This window comes from Heteronotia binoei, chromosome 9 (genome assembly GCF_032191835.1).
Source record: "Heteronotia binoei isolate CCM8104 ecotype False Entrance Well chromosome 9, APGP_CSIRO_Hbin_v1, whole genome shotgun sequence".
Taxonomy (NCBI): domain Eukaryota; kingdom Metazoa; phylum Chordata; class Lepidosauria; order Squamata; family Gekkonidae; genus Heteronotia; species Heteronotia binoei.
Window position 1 is genome coordinate 59,122,989 of NC_083231.1, and position 16,395 is coordinate 59,139,383.

The following is a 16,395-nucleotide window of genomic DNA, read 5'->3' on the forward strand; positions in this document are numbered from 1 at the left end:
AAGAAGCACTTTACTCATTCTAAAGGAGAAAATAGGAGCTTTTCAGTGCTTTCTCCAAATTTTCCAGTTTTTCAGGTAGAAAAATTGGGGGGGGGGTCCTTTTATGGCCTTCACATCTGTTCCTTTTATGGCCTTCACATCTCTGGATGGATGATTTATTAATATCACTATTTTTTATTTTAATAGGTTTGCATATAGTGTATATGTAGAGAAATTATATGTAATATATATTCTGCTGGAATCTATGCATTTTCTGTTTGATCAACTAGTGTTTAAATATGTGACTCAGACATTTGTAAATGATTGACTAACTGAACAGCTATTTAATTAATGAATCTTCCAACCACTATCCTTTTTCAATGCAGCATTCTGAACTTTAATTTGAGGCCTTGAAATCTGGATTACATGGATGTTTTATGCCAGGCAAAGCTTTGCTGCTTCTAATATCAGCTTTGCCAACTACTCCTTGAAATACTCCTTGATGAATAACAAATATGTCTAAGCATGGTTTAATTAGTACATTTTGTATGCATTATGTAAAAAAAAAAAAAAAGCAAGGATATTGTTTCATTTGGAAAATACCTTTGAGCTAGAAAATTCCAAGAGAAGCCATAACTGAATTTTAGGACATATTGAAGAGGATACGAGATTCAATCCCTGTTGTCTAATTAAAAAGGGTAGTAAAACTGGGAATGACTCCTGCTCAAGACTTTGCTTAGAAGTCTACTGCTAGATAGACCAGTAGGCTGATTCAGGATAAGGCATCTTCTGATAGAGTTGCCAGCTTCCAGTTCTCACTGCCAGCCAGCCTGCAGTCAAAACTACATCCCCAAACAGCGACATTGCCATGTGATGTTCCATCCATCCCTGGAACGCCCTGCAAATCCCCTTCCGTGACTGTGAGGGGACCTGGCAACCATTCTAATGATTAATGATTGAGAATCAATTAATAATGTGCAAAAATGTCTTCCTGGGGCACTATGTGCCTTAGGGCTGGCACTGAGCAGAAGTTCAGTTGTCCACTGATACAGCTTGAACCTGACTCCCCCAGGGAAGAATTCTGCACACATACCTTTCTTCCAATTGATGAGCTGACTAAAGTGTATAGGTTAACTGAACCACATTTTTAACTAGGAGTCAAGCTGCAAGAGTAGAAAACACATATAGTGGTCTTATAGTATTGCCAGGCCTCCCAATATGGAAATACAAAAAACCCCACACTGGGGTTGTGTGCACCACAACATCACTTCTGGGTGTTCCTTAGACAGAGGAAAGGGGGTGCACACAAAGGCTTGATGCTTTCTTACGTGGCCTTCTTAGACAGGAAGTGGTTCTGACTTTTCTACTTCCAGAACTTGATGCTGTTTCTTACATGGCTCATCCCTCCTTACTAATAAGGATGCCTTAGGAAAATACCATGGACAAATATATTAAGGTGCAAAAGATTGGTGAAGGATCATTTGGTAAAGCAATTCTGGTGAAAGCAAAGGAAAACGGCAAACAATCTGTTATTAAGAAAATCAACATATCCAAGATCTATCTAATTTATCAAGATCTATCTAATTTATCAAGTATCTATCTATCTATCTATCTATCTATCTATCTATCTATCTATCTATCTATCTATCTATCTATCTATCTATCTATCATCTATCTATCTATCTATGACGTGAAATAAAGAGAAAGAAGAATCGAGGCGAGAAGCTGTATTGGCAAACATGAAACATCCAAATATTGTCCTGAACAGAGAATTGTTTGAAGAAGGTAGCTGTCTTTACATAGTGATGGAGGAGATCTGCTTAAAAAAAAAAAGTAATGCACAGTTGTTTTCAGAAGACCAGATCATGGTTTGGTTTGTTCAGACCTGCTTAGCGTTAAAACATGTACATAATAGAAAGATTTCACATTGAGATATAAAGTCACATAGTATATTTTAACCAAAGATGGCACAATACAGCTGGGAGACTGGAATAGCTAGAGCAGGGATGTCAAATATATGCTCCATGGGCCGGATCAGGCCCCTGGAAGGCTCCTATCAGGCCTGCAAGCAACTTATTGTTGCCTGCTTCATTCTCCCTCTCTTGCTTCCTTCTGCACCATAGCTTGTTTTGCCAGTCTACCTCAATCAAGCTACAGAGCAAAGCCTCTATTTCTCCATTAGCTGGCCAGCACATGAAGCACTTTATGTACAAAAGTTCACAATGCCCAGCTATTTCATGTTTTCCTCTGGGTCTTCGGCTCAAAGGATTGACCATGAAATTTCTGTAATTAATGTCAATAAATCAAAAGTAGGTTTGCAATTTACAGTTACATACCTGAACAGCATAATCAAGATTGCTACAGCACAGACATTGTCTCCAGATTTTAATGCAATAATTCAGAGCAAGAGGTGTTAGTTATCAGACTGTAAAATAAACAATATTGCAAGAGTGCTAATGTTTTAAGCATACTTAATTTAAAAGTTTTTTTAATCTTTTAATTGTGTTTGTGTCCTTTATAAAGTTTATATCTCTGCTACTTGGCATTACATTTTATGACACACATGGCCCGGTCTGAGAAGGCCTCATTTATTTCTCAGGCCAGGCCATGTGTGTCATAAAATGCAATGCCAGGTAGCAGAGATATAAACGTTATAAAGGACACAAACACAATTAAAAGATTAAAAAAACCTTTAAGTATGCATAAAACATTAGCACTCTTGCAATATTTTGTTTATTTAACAGTCTGATAACTAACACCTCTTGCACTGAATTATTGCATTAAAATCTGGAGACAATGTCTGTGCTGTAGCAATCCTGATTATGCTGTTCAGGTCTTGTTCAGGTGTGTATAAGCTGCAAATGTCAGATCTGGCCCTCATTACAAATGAGTTCTCAATAGCACAGTGGAGCTGAGTGCTCAGCTACAGTGCTCAATAATACAATGGCGCTTGCTCAAACTTGTATAGGAATGCCTTATTGTCACTTGAAATCTGAAAAACAAACCCACAAACCTTTCAACAATAAGTGGCATATAGGCTGTTGGTTGTGTTCTCTATGAAATGTGTACACTGAAATATGCATTTGAAGCTGGAAAATAAAAAATATGGTGCTCAAGATAATCTCTGGATCATTTCCACCTTTTTCTGTACATTATTCCTATGAGCTCCAGAATCTAATTTCACAGTTGTTTAAAAGAAATCCTAGGGATAATCACCTCCATATTGAAGAAAAATTTTATAGCTAAGTGCATTGAAAAATTTCTCACACCACAGGTACGGTCATGGGCTTTTTCTTACAAGTATATTTAGAAAATTCCTTTTAAATGCTTTGTAGCATGCATATGTATGTGCATATGTTTTGGAGGATTGATTTACTACTGCATTTGTAAACTACTTCCAGAGAAGAATAAAATTATAGTGATTGATTATTTAAAAAATTTCTTCTGGGGAAAACCTAAAGGTGACATAGGGTAGCCTCTGGTGATCTATCACTTTTGGGTAGAATGTCACTTCTGGGTGAATGAAAATAACAATGAAAACAACAGTCCTCTTATGCAGTCATTATTTGAAGGCAGTGTACTTCTACCTACTTTTGTAAAGTCGTATTTGGTTTTGGAATAGCCCCATGGAAACAACAATTCTATGAAAGCTAATCACTTTTCCAATTAAACCACAGCTGGTAATATGCTTTATTTACTAAGATGTGTTCTATCACATTCATCAGTAGCTAGTTTTTGAAATACCCTGCAATACTGATTGCCAGATAATTGTAAATGGCAAAAAAACCAACAACAAACAACCCCCCCCCCCCCACCAAACCTGAACTGGACTTCTGGTTTTCAGAGGTTTACATGCATTGTTGGCAGCTCTGAATGATTTTTAACATAGAGGCTCTGTTTAAGAAAAATGCTGTTGTTAGTTTGATTTTTTAAAAAAGTTATCTAGCTAATTGTTTTACCACTGAATTTACTGATGTGAATTTAATATGATATATTAATTGTAGGCTCTTGATCTTCAGCTTGTGGGCTGGGACCTACAGCTGGGTTGCAAACTGATCTCAGTGAGTCACTCCTGTGATTCTACCAACAAACATCCACATAGGGAAAAGTGCACCCCATGTTGTAGGTCTGAGCTAAGGTGGGACCTAAGTCTGAAAAAAATGAAGACTGCTGCTGTGGAGTTGGACTTGACTGTAGAAGTTTAGGTGATACCTGAGAGCCCTTGTTGCACATTTTAATGGTTCTCACTAGTGTTTTTGTGTGCTTAACCAACATATAGATATATGAAGGCACTGGAAACTTCTGAGGGAACATGCTTTTTTCTTCCTTTTGAGAACTTTTTAGTTTTTCCCATGAAACAATTGTAGAAAAAAGGTCCTATGAAGTATTTCCTGTTTTGGAATGAATGAAATTCTAAGACTAGGCAGTTTCTCAATATGTGTACTAAAAATATTTTTATTTAAAGCATTCTATACATAAGATGAGGATTGCTGTGTGTACTTTAGTTGAAAACATTTTCAAAAACATGTTATTTTTAAAAATGTGAATAATTCTGTACAGATGAATATATTATAACAAATAGGGGTGCCAACAGGACTTGCATCTCACTTTCCTCTATATCACCTCCTTGACTAGGGTTGCCAATCCCAGGTGGGGGCAGGGGATCCCCCGGTTTGGAGGCCCTCACCCTGCTTCAGGGTCGTCAGAAAGCGGGGGGAGGGGAGGGAAATGTCTGCTGGGAACTCTATTATTCCCTATGGAGATTTATTCCCATAGAAAATCATGGAGAATTGGATCTGCGGGTATCTGGGGGCGCTGTTTTTTGGGGTAGAGGCACCAAATTTTCAGTATAGCATCTAGTGCCTCTCCCCAAAATACCCCCCAAGTTTCAAAAAGATTAGACCAGGGGTTCCAATTCTGTGAGCCCCAAAAGAAGGTGCCCCTATCCATTATTTCCTATGGAAGGAAGGAATTGAAAAGGTTTGCCGTCCTTGAAATGTGATGGCCAGAGCTCCCTTTGGAGTTCAATTATGCTTGTTACAGCCTTGATCTTGGCTCCATCCCCAAAGTCCCCAGATATTTCTTGAATTGGACTTGGCAACCCTATCCTTGACTAATTCTTCTTTCTCTGTCCTGGCAGCCCCAATAGCCTTTCCTCTTTTCCTTCTTCTCTCCCATCAGCCACCCTGCCTTTATCTGCTACAGCTTTCCCTCCTTCCAGCCCCTCTCTGGGAAGAAACCTGGCATAGTTACACAGTGGCTGCCAAGGGGCTGATGAATATGTCTCTGGTGGTTACCTGTATGGAGGCCCGTAGTCACAGTGGGGCCCGGGGGGCACCTAACCCCCCTCAGACCTTTTTGGCCCCTCTTTTTCCTGGCCCCCACTCTTTCCACCACCATTTTTCTCCCTGCGGCTCTGGTGAGGCCCCCCCTCCACGCTGCATCTTCCTCTCCCACTCACCCACTCCACTCACCCACTCATGCACCAATGGGGTGAAAAAGTAAAGAGCAGCCTCCTGGAGCTCTTGCAAGGCAGCCCCCTGCTGATCACGTGAGCGCCAGGAAAAGCCACGCGGAAGCCAGTGGTGTCTATGCCGGCTTTCCAGCACGATCAGCGAGTTCAGTGCTGACCGCCCCAGCGCTTAACTTACTGATCATGCTGGAAAGCCGGCATAAACACAGCTGGCTTTCGCACAGCTTTTCCCGGTGATCACGTGATTGGTGCCTTACAAGAGCCCCAGGAGCCCGCTCTTTACTTTTTTGCCCCATTGGTGCGTGAGTGGGTGGGTAGGTGAGGGGAAGGTGCTGCGTGGAGGGGGGCAGGGCCGCCAAAGCCGCGGGGTGGGGGGAAGTGGCGGCGAAGAGAGTCGGGGCTGCCAGGGGGAAGGGCCCCTCTATCCAAATTTCGTGGACCCTCAACTGGAATTTTCTGGCTATGGGCCTGCTTGTATGTCCCCTGTGAGTCCTCCTCCATAAGAAGACATAAAAGGGGAGGGGGACAGGACTTTTCCCAGATCTGTTTTGGCCTCCATGTCCACCCATGTTTTCTACCCTTTTGCTTTATAGAAACCAAAGCTTGGAAGGCTCAACAATATTATTGTGGTTGCCTTGCAACCTGCTAAATGGCAACTGAGAAGTCAGTAGGTGTTCTTTTCTCAAAGTTACTGGCATTGTTTCTGTTATTTTGGGGGATTTTTATCCCTCAGTGTATTTTTTTATTTTAAGATATCAGATTTTTCTGCAAGCTTGGAAATTCCTTCAGATTCCTTCAGTTGACAGGCTGCGACATTCAATGAATAACTTGCGTCTCCAGTAATAACGTTGGATTCCTTATAACCCCAAGGGTCTTAACAGAGTTAGCAAGGGCCAGCTGAACTCCAACAAAAGTGGGCAATGCAATATCCTTCAAGATCTTTGTCTTCCCAACCAGAATTACATCTGTCTTTTCAGGGTTTAGTTTCAATTTGTTTACCACAGTAGCCGGGCAGTGATTCAGGACCTCTACCACATCAGGATACATCATCCACATATTGATGACGTCCAAGCCCAAAGTCACAAATGATTGATCCTAAGTGCTTTACACAGAGATTGAAAAGCATGAGGGATAGAATTGTTCTCTTGGAACACCACTCTGATGATAACCCCTATGTATTTTTTAAAAATTTCAGATATCTTATCAAGTCATCTGGTCAGGTAGGTGTATATTCTCAAATAGGGATGCCAACCCATCCCCTGGAATTACAGTTCATCCCCAGATTACAGAGATCAGTTCAGCTGGAGAAAATAGATGCTTTGGAGGGTGAATTATGTGGCACTGAACTCCACTGAGGTTCCTGTCATCTCAGGGCTCCATCCTCATATTGCCAGGAGTTTCCCAACTTGAATCTGGCAACTCTCCCTCCCCATCACCTGCCAGTGGTCAGGAAGTACCTGGCACCCAGTTCTCAACGATCATATTTCCACTGGCACTATTTTCTCTGCCATGGTAACAGAACAGTGTTCTTTAAGTTTACGTATGCACTATTATATGCCTTGTGCATTCATAAAGGGTTTTCCAGCATTATACTTATTAATTTAAACAGTGGTTTTATGACCTCACACAACTTTTGCAGTCCAAATATCTTTCTCCTTATAAACCCAGTACCAAAACTGAATTTAAATGAAAGGACTACATGCTATGAGAATGCATTTCTCATTATTCAGCCCATAAGAATCTGAATTTTAAGATGATTTTGCTGAAATGAGGGGCAGGGCTTTTTTTGAGCAGGAATGCACAGAAATGTAGTTCCTGTTTGCTTGGTGTCAGGAGGTATGGCCTAATGCCTAATATGCAAATGAGTTCCTGCTGCGCTTTTTCTACCAAAAAAGTCCTGGAGAGGGGTGACTTCCTCAGAAAACTAAAAAAAAACGCCACCCAGCACCATTGGATTGAGATTAATTTATCAAAGAACACCAGTGGAGAGCAACATTTTATAATATCATTCCATATTAACAAAATTATCCTTAATGATATTTCTCTCAGCTATTTAGAGATTCATTCATGAACTTGAGTTTATCATGTTGTGCAAAGCTTCTTTTTGCTGCCAAATTGTAATAATCAAGTGTTTTCACTTGTGTGTGACAGAATATTCACAAAATGAAATGCTTTCTTGTAGCATTTTTGTTGTGCATAAATAATATTGTTGCTTACTATCAGATGGTAATCAAGCCTGATTATGAGCTAGTCTGGGTGGGGGGGAATCTGTAGTAAAAATACAGCAAAAATATCACTTTGCCCATTACTGGTGATTTGTTTCATAGAACATGGTTGTACTCTAGAGAGTCCCTTTATGTGTGTGGAAGTAAGGTCTTTTTTTAAAAAAAAAAGATAAGCAATCCCTCTGTTCAGCACCCAGGCTACTTATTAAATTTTAAGTGCATGTGGATCCAACCTCCCTTTTGTCTGTCACTGGATTAGAGCCTATGAGCTTCAGATCTATGCGAAAGAATCTTCTGTAATTTAATTAGGAGCTTGGTTCAGACTGTTACAGATTTTCTCAGCTTTTTCCCCCGGCTTGAATAAACCAGAACATTTCTACATAACCAGTGAAAAAAAAACTATAAATCATAAAAATAATGAAATATGAATCCAAATAGAATATGGGCTTCTTCAATGTAATTAAAAAATGCTGCTTTTCAATTATTGATTTTTCAATATTGTAGCATTCAGAATAAATAACTTTTTAAACATAGTGATCCCTTTCAATGTACAGGAATTTTGCATTAACTGATTTTCCCTGTAGTGTTAATTTATTGATGTTATTTGGTCATCTTTAATTCCCTTAGTGGCAATATTCTACACTGACATTTATATCCAGCAGTGTTGAGAAGTACATACCACAACATACATATATATATATATATATATATATATATATATATATATATATATATACTAAAATGATTTGTAAAACTGTTGTATAATATTGAATACATTTTGTATATATATTCTGTAATAGCAACTAGAATTTGTGAGGTTTTCTCTACACCCACATGAGCCATTACACCTTCCTGGTGTAGTAGTTAAGAGCTGTGGACTTTAATTTGGACAATTGGGTTTGATTCCCCACTCCTTCACATGAAGTCATCTGGGTGACCTTGGGTCAGTCACAGTTCTCTCAGCCCCACCTACCTCACAGGTTTTCTGTTGTGGGGAGAGGAAGGAGAGGCAATTGTAAGCTGCTCCAAGACTCCTTTGGGTAGTGGGCAAGATATAAAGTCAACTCTTTTTCTTCTTAGTGCATTATTTATCATAAATGTTATGTACTGTCATTTGAACTCAAATGCTTGTAAGTAGGAGATTAAAAATCCTGTCCTCAAAGAGACCTTGTTTATTTATCTTTCTACTTCTATACATAGCATGTGTAGTTGTCTAATGTTGTAAGCTTGGTGGGGGGTGGAAAAAGACCCACCACTGAGCTGGTTTTGAAATAGGCTACCATATGAATGCTTATAGGTTCTCAGAATTTAACATACAAAAATTCAGTGCTCACATCAGCTCTCAGCAGAGGTGAGCAGTTGCCAGAGGCCCTAGGACCTCAGAAGGTCCCTCCACTTCCACTGTCACTACATGTCATTGCCACTTTTCCTGTTTCTCTGATTAATGGCACCAGTGGTTGGAATGGAATTTGACTTGCCTCTCTGTTTGAACCATGTCGTCTTTTGGTGCACCCCTGTGGTTACAGTGTTTGACTCTTTCCTTCTGCCACATCTGTGAGTTTTGTGCTATGGCAGTAAGGAGCTACTGATTCAACTTGCTGACCTTGGCCTACCTTTTGCTTGCTGGTGGTAGTAATGGGGACAGTGGTGGTATTCCTCTATTGCCACAAGAAAAGTAGTGAGTGTATGGGCTTTCACTTGCAACAATTGAACAAGTAAGTAGAAACAGAGCCGAGATGATTTGGCTGCTCATTTACCTATCCACTGGCTTCTGTCTCATTGTGCAGTGACAGCTGCCTTCAGGATTCCCACCTTTGCTGCTGTCCACAGAAAAGATAGGTTAGCCAGCTGTGCAGCAACTTCTGATAGTAGCAATTGATGCATTCTCATAATTCTTGGGAAAGGCCATGGGGTGGGCATCTTGTTGAGGACCTCCAAAATCCTGGATTCAACCTGGTAAAGTTTGCAGGGAGACCTCGGAAAGCCTATTCCATAGACATCAGTAATCCATGCTCTCTATATTCCCCCCTTCCCTCCATATGCAGTGCGGGAATGATAATACTGACCTAACTTAGACTTGTTGTAAGGATTACAACATGATAATATATGTGAAGTTTTTTAATATGCAAATGCTTTGTATAAATAAATCGTTGTTAGTCTTAAACATTATTTGTTTATTATACAGTGTGAGTATTCATTCTTTTGCAACTACTGTGTAATTGAACTGAGGCCTTTTAATGTTCTTCTTTAATTACCTAATAACTGAATATAATTTACTAGAAGTAGAATTAATAATTCAGAATCTTGATGGTGTTCACATATTCTATCATTTTCATGTAAACTTAATGTGTTCAGCTTCCCATAATACCCTGTCTAAATAAAGCCAACTTTGAATTTGGCTATTAAGTGGAATTGACTTTCTTCTCATTGCTACTTAAGCATTAGGATAAAATAGAAGGCCATCTGAAGTCAGTGAAACAGAGTCAGGTCAATTTAAATTGGTTTGCATTAGGGGTATGGCCATATCTGATGCAGCTTTCTGCTGAAGAGCAAACTGTAATGTATTTACAGCTTCAGAGTGGAGCCTCTTGTGTACTACTTGCTTTGTGCACTTAAGTTTGCTCCGTTTTCTTTTAAGACTGTTAATTAGAAATAAAGCAGATATATTATCTTTCCAAAATAGATTTTTTACAAGTTTTATAACCGTGAAAGAAGTTTGAAGAAGCTCTTATGGACCTGCAGATACTAAAACTGCTGGAGTTGCAGAGAGCTGCTGCACCTCTGTGCCCTGGCTGTTTTGGTTTAGTGAACTGCATTGGCTTTACTCTCAAAGTCCCAAGTGGATAGGTCTAAATACTCACAGATTATCAAACATTATTTACGTGGATACAAATAGAAAGCTGTATCACTTGTGAAGGACACAAGTATTTATAATTGGAGGAACTGTTTGGCCACTGCCTGAGACTTGACATGCTGGACTAGATGGACCACTGGCCTGATCTAGCAGGGTTCTTCTTTTGTTTTTATAATGTCTCCTTTTAAAAGAAACTATCAAGAAAGGAGTGATTGTATAAATGACATCTGGAACCACTGGGAACACTTTGGGGGGTGGGAAGAAGTGTGCCAATATCATGCTGGCATGTGATGTCAATTCCAGTGAAGACCAGACATGACGTTATTGATGTCAGGTTAAACTGTAGAGTTTTTGCTAGTTTCTAGAGTATTTGTCTGACGCCACCTTTCTCCCACTGGCTTTTGTTGCTTTTGAGCAACAGGTAGGGTTGCCAAATCCAATTCAAGAAATATCTGGGGACTTTGGGGGCGGAGCCAGGAGACGTTGGGGTAGAGCCAGGAACAAGGGTGTGACAAGCATAATTGAACTCCAAAGGGAGTTCTGGCCATCACATTTCAAGGGACTGAACACTTTTTAAATGCCTTCCTTCTATAGGAAATAATGAAGGATAGGGGTACCTTCTTTTGGGGCACATAGAATTGGACCCCCTTGTCCAATCTTTTTGAAACTTGGAGGGTGTTTTGGGGAGAGGCGCCAGATACTACGATGCAAATTTGGGCCTCTACCTCAAAAAACAGCCCCCCCCCAGAGCCCAAGATACCCGCAGATCCATTCTCCATTATTTCCTATGGGAATACATCTCCATAGGGAATAATAAAGTTCTCAGCAGATATTTCCCTCCCCCTTCCCCCGCTTTCTGATGACCCTGAAGCAGGAGGAGGGCCTCCAAACCAGGGGATCCCCTGCCCCCACCTTGGGATTGGCAACCCTACCTCTATCGTGTTCCCCTTTTAGCCCATCTCTTCTAAAAATGAAAAGTCTCAGAATAGCTATGAAATTCGCTATGTGGGGCAGGCGGGCCTTAAGAGGTTCCAAGTTGTGGTTTAGAGGGGAAAAAACACTCACCGAGCGTAATCAATGAAGACGGAGAAGGATCTGGGCGGTTGTGATGACAGAGAGAGTCTCTCTGTCCCGTTTATATACCTCCCCCAGAACTGAGGTTTCACCAGATTAGCAGATCGTGATGAAACGACTCCTGCAATCAGGCTGCTACCTGACAGGGAGTCATTTTACTGGCAGCCAGCCTTTGATATGGTTCCTGCCTGGCTATTGACATTCTTCATTCTTCCTGGTGCAATACCAGGAAAGCATGACCACACACACCCCAGCATGGCCACATCTTCCTCCCAGATTTCAACAGGGTCTCGCTGCAGCGGCTAAAAGGATTATTCACATGAGGGTGGTTTTATATTATGGAGGGTGACTCCCTTGCAATTAGCTGATAGCGGGGTTGCAATGGGGACTCGCCCTGACCCTCAGTGCAGGCATCCGGCCAGTGCCCCCTCCTATCCCCTCCCCGCTTCTCCTCTCCGCGTGTCGGCGCCGCCTCCTCCCGCCTGGCCGCTCGGTGGTGGGCTTCCGAGTGGTGGGGGGGACGAGGCTCCACGCTGCTCCCACCGCTGCGGGTTGGGGTTGGTGCGCTGCTCCCGCCGCTGCGGGTTGTAGTTCAGGCAGCAGCGGGCTGCGGCTGCTGTCTGTGCCCGGGCCGGCGGCGCTGAGTGGGGGGGGGCTTCCAAGTGTGGGGGGGAAACGAGGCTCCGCGCTGCTCCCGCCACTGCAAGTTGGGGTTGATGCGCTGCTCCCGCCGCTGCGGGTTGTAGTTCGGGCTGCAGCGGCAGCGGGCTGCGGCTGCTGCCTGTGCCCAGGCCGGCGGCGCTGAATGGGGGGGGCTTCCGATTGGGGGGGGACGAGGCTCCGCGCTGCTCCCGCCGCTGCGGTTTGGGGTTGGTGCGCTGCTCCCATCGCTGCGGGTTGTAGCTCGGCTGCAGCGGCAGCGATGGCGGCGGGTGGCGGTGGGCTGCGGCTGCTGCCTGTGCCCGTGCCGGCGGCGCTGGTGGTGGCGGCGCTGGTGTTGCTGCGGTGGCGGCAGCCGGGCGCTGTGAGGGGGAAGTGCTGTCCCCCCCGCTTCCAGATTTTTGGAGAGCAGGGGAGGAGGCTGCAAATTCGGGGGTCCCCCGCCAGGGCAGGGGGGTTGGGAAGCCTAGCAACAGGGAAGATCTTCTGTCATAGCAGGAGATCTGGCAAGTCCACATCCATAATTAATGGTTGCATATGGCAAAGCTGTGTGTCTGCATATGAGAGTTTACCTGATAGTGGGAAATTTTTGGAAAGTGGGCAGATGTGTACCTGGAACCACACAGTAGCTCAATAATTCGCTTATTTTGCATATCATATCCTATACTGAGACTCTCTTGCCCCAAACCTCCAGTGTTTGTCCAAGGGCTGTAGCAGATGCTCTGCTGTCTTCCCAAATGATGACTAACACACTGTAGATTAACTAAGGGACATCTGAGAGGAATATTAGTGAATGCAGGAAGTGGAAGCTAGTCAAACCTTTTCAGTTTAAAGAATCTTTATTGGCTCAAGTGGGGAAATGAATTGTGTTCCTTATATGGCTACAACAATCACATTCTCTGCCTCCTCCTCCCCCACCCCCAAAAAAGAAATGCACAAATCTACACTGTCAATTGCAATTATATGATATATTCAACATTACAGTCCAAATCCATTTCTGGTAAAATGCTTAGAAAGTCTTAGTAATATGCAGACATTATGTATTTCTTTAGATTTAATTTCTGCTCCTTGACTGGATATTTTACACACACATACACACACACACATTCATTCTTTCATCTGTTAATTCTGTTATGACAATAAGGTACTAGGTAGTTTTGTCATGAATTTTGGCTCTTTAAAAAGTCTAATGTGAAATCTGAGTCTGTGTGGTAGAGAGAGCTATGTTATGGCACTTCCTTTCCCTCCCTCCTTTGTGGTGTTCCATTTCTCTTCTGCAAACAGCTAGAATGAACTAAAGCATTCCCTGTTTTCCATTAGGTCTCATTTGCTACAGCTTTCTGCTTTTAAATTACTTCTGAACTACAGAATCTGGCAGAGCTCATTGGAAGGCATTTGAGGACAACTACTCAATCTGGAGTGTAGCCATATACAGTACTTGGAGGAATAGGACCAGAGTTGGGATTATTTTACTAAATGGTTATGGCATTTTCAGGAATAACATGAAAATCAAAAGAAACTTTATAATTAGAATAGTATAGGAATAGTCATTTTTTTATTTGTCAAGGAATGCTTTTAGTATTCAGGAAAAAAGTCCATTTAATTTTTTACCACTGTTTAGTGTCTGTTCTAACATCACTTATCTACTCATGGAAGATTAAGCCTGTATAAAGAAATGGTAACATTAGACTACCTTAATAAGTAATTTAAGAAGATCGATCTGGTTTAGCATATTAAACCCTACCACTGCAAAGGGGAACACATGATGGATTTCCACTCGTGAGATTTATGAACAAATTAAAAAAATAACCATATGAGGAGGTTTAGGCTGAGAGTGTGTTACTGGCCCAAGGTCATTCAGCAAGCTCCCAAAGCAGAGTAGGAATTCATCTCTGGATCTTCTAACCACTACACCATACTGCCTGTGAGTGGTATTATTTGAGAAATACAGTTGTGAAAAAAGAATAAGAGAATGTGGACAATGCAGCTCCTTCAATAATAAACCCAGTATATATTCCTCCCCTCCCCTCCTTTTCCGGAACCTGGCCTTATTTTACAGGGCCAGCATTTCAAATATTTTAGATGTGAATCATTTACAATAGTAGCAGATTTATTTTCAACCAGCATGAAATTTCCCAGACTCTTTAAGTGATGCCAGTTAGGCCTGTAGCAATGAGTCATTCTTGCTTCCCCCCCCCCCTCTAGAAAGATGGAATGGACCAAAAAGCTACTATTTTCTATATCAGTTATGAATTGTTTCAGTCTAAATTGCAGCTCAGAAATAACTTAAGACATTGTTCAGAATGGAGACAGGCATTCAATTTTATAGGCAGCTGATTTCCTACCAAGCATTAAAATAAAAAATCAGGACTCAGATGTTGACTTTTTATTTAGCACAGTAAGTTTAATGTTGCACTTCAAGTAAGTAGACAAGCCGGTCAGAACAGAAGCTCAGTTCTTTCCCATTTGATTTCTTCTGTCTCTGAAATGGCTTGACTTCTAGACCCCTTTTGCTTCTTGTGTAACTTTTCCTTCCTGCTAGAACACTGCCCTGTGCTCCATAAAAGCAATTCTGCTGCTTAAAGGTGTTGCAAGAACTTTTTTTCTCCCACAAGCTGGAAGCTATTTTGAGCACCATGAAGAAACTTGGCAGTGTTCAATGCATTCCTTATTCAATCTGAGCTGCAGAAGAATGAGGCAAAAATTGGAACAATTCATTGGTATTAAAAACAGTTACACCATAACAGACTAATACAGTGTTTGACTTCATTGTAAGGGAACATTCCTTAAACTACTGTACTCAGCTCTGCCAAGTTGGTTTGTATGAAGCTCCAAAACAGAATTGGTCAGAACTACCAGCACACAGTTACAGAGATGTGCACAACTGCTAAATAACTGCCAATAAGAAAAAGGATAGAGAACACAAAATGAAAGCTTCCTCTCCTAAAAAGGAATAAAAATGTGATAGTAAATTTCTTTGGTTCATGTTAATCTGACTAATTCATAGAAGGTTCAGATAATTTAAGTATCTGAGATGTGAATAACTATCTGAAAATGAGTCAACACTAGCAAAAAAGGTCATTGCTGTTAAGGCGTTGTAAAATCAAGACTTCTTAACACTATATATTTTGCCTATTAGTAATGAAACTATTCAGCTGCATATTGGTAAATTCAGATTTGTGTTTAGTTTAGGGTGTAGCATTTCAAGAGTGATGTTGCCAGCTGGAAAGGATTCAAAGAGCTATAAAGATTTTTTTTTTTTAAGATAGAGAGAGAGAGGTCATTTCAGGAAAGGCTGTATGAATGTATGGCCAGGGGAATACATGTTAATAGTTACCTCATATTTTAAAAGGTATATGAGGAAGTGGGAGAAAAATTACTATTTCAGCTGGGGTCAGGGCAGGAAGCAGTGCCTTCAGTTACAAGGTTCACATGTCCATGAATTTTATATGATTACTTATGGTGAAAAATTTGGGCTATGTCATAAAGCAGCAGTTTTCAGAGGACATGCACACAATTGTTCAGGTAGTTTTTGGAAGTTCTGAGTAGTACAAGTAGGTCATTTTGTCCACAAGTGCCTTGGTTGTATGTTTCTCAAACAGCAGCTACACAACAAATCTCTTTGGTAGCTGGGGGAGGGGGGGACCCTTCCAAAAGCAGATTGTGACATGAGATGGGAACCCACTGGTTCAACTCATATTCTACCGGAGGACAGTGTAGCTGTTTCCGTTGGGGAGAAAAACTGGGTATGACATTTGTTATAAACCTAATTTTGCTTACAGTTGACAAAAATAGATGGTAACTATTGTTGCTTCATCAAGTATGGCTGCAACACTTTTAGGGGTTTCCCTTTGCCAGCTTTTAGCCAGAGCAGAGTCCCTGACAGCAGTTGAGAAGGGAAGGAAGCTTCTCAAGCTAACTTGGAAGACTCTTCCACTTTCACTTTAGCTACAAGTGGCAATCTACAGGCTACAAATCAGCACAGAAGGAATATTTAGGAGGACTCACCAGTTGGCTAGCAAGCTGTGACTGAGTTAGCAAGTGGTGCCTCTTCTTTAACCTAGCACAAAAGGAGGAGAAAACTGGGTTATGTAGTGGTGCTGGATTAGATGTTCTGGGACCACTGGGAT

At 41.5% G+C, this 16,395-nt stretch overlaps 1 protein-coding gene and 1 pseudogene across 7 annotated transcripts in view; both read left to right on the plus strand.

Annotated features, from left to right (window-relative positions):
- NR3C2 (nuclear receptor subfamily 3 group C member 2) overlaps nucleotides 1–16,395 on the plus strand; it is a 233,028-nt gene that overhangs the window by 51,165 nt on the left and 165,468 nt on the right. The window lies entirely within an intron of this gene.
- On the plus strand, nucleotides 1,294–11,578 carry LOC132576931 (serine/threonine-protein kinase Nek1-like; annotated as a pseudogene).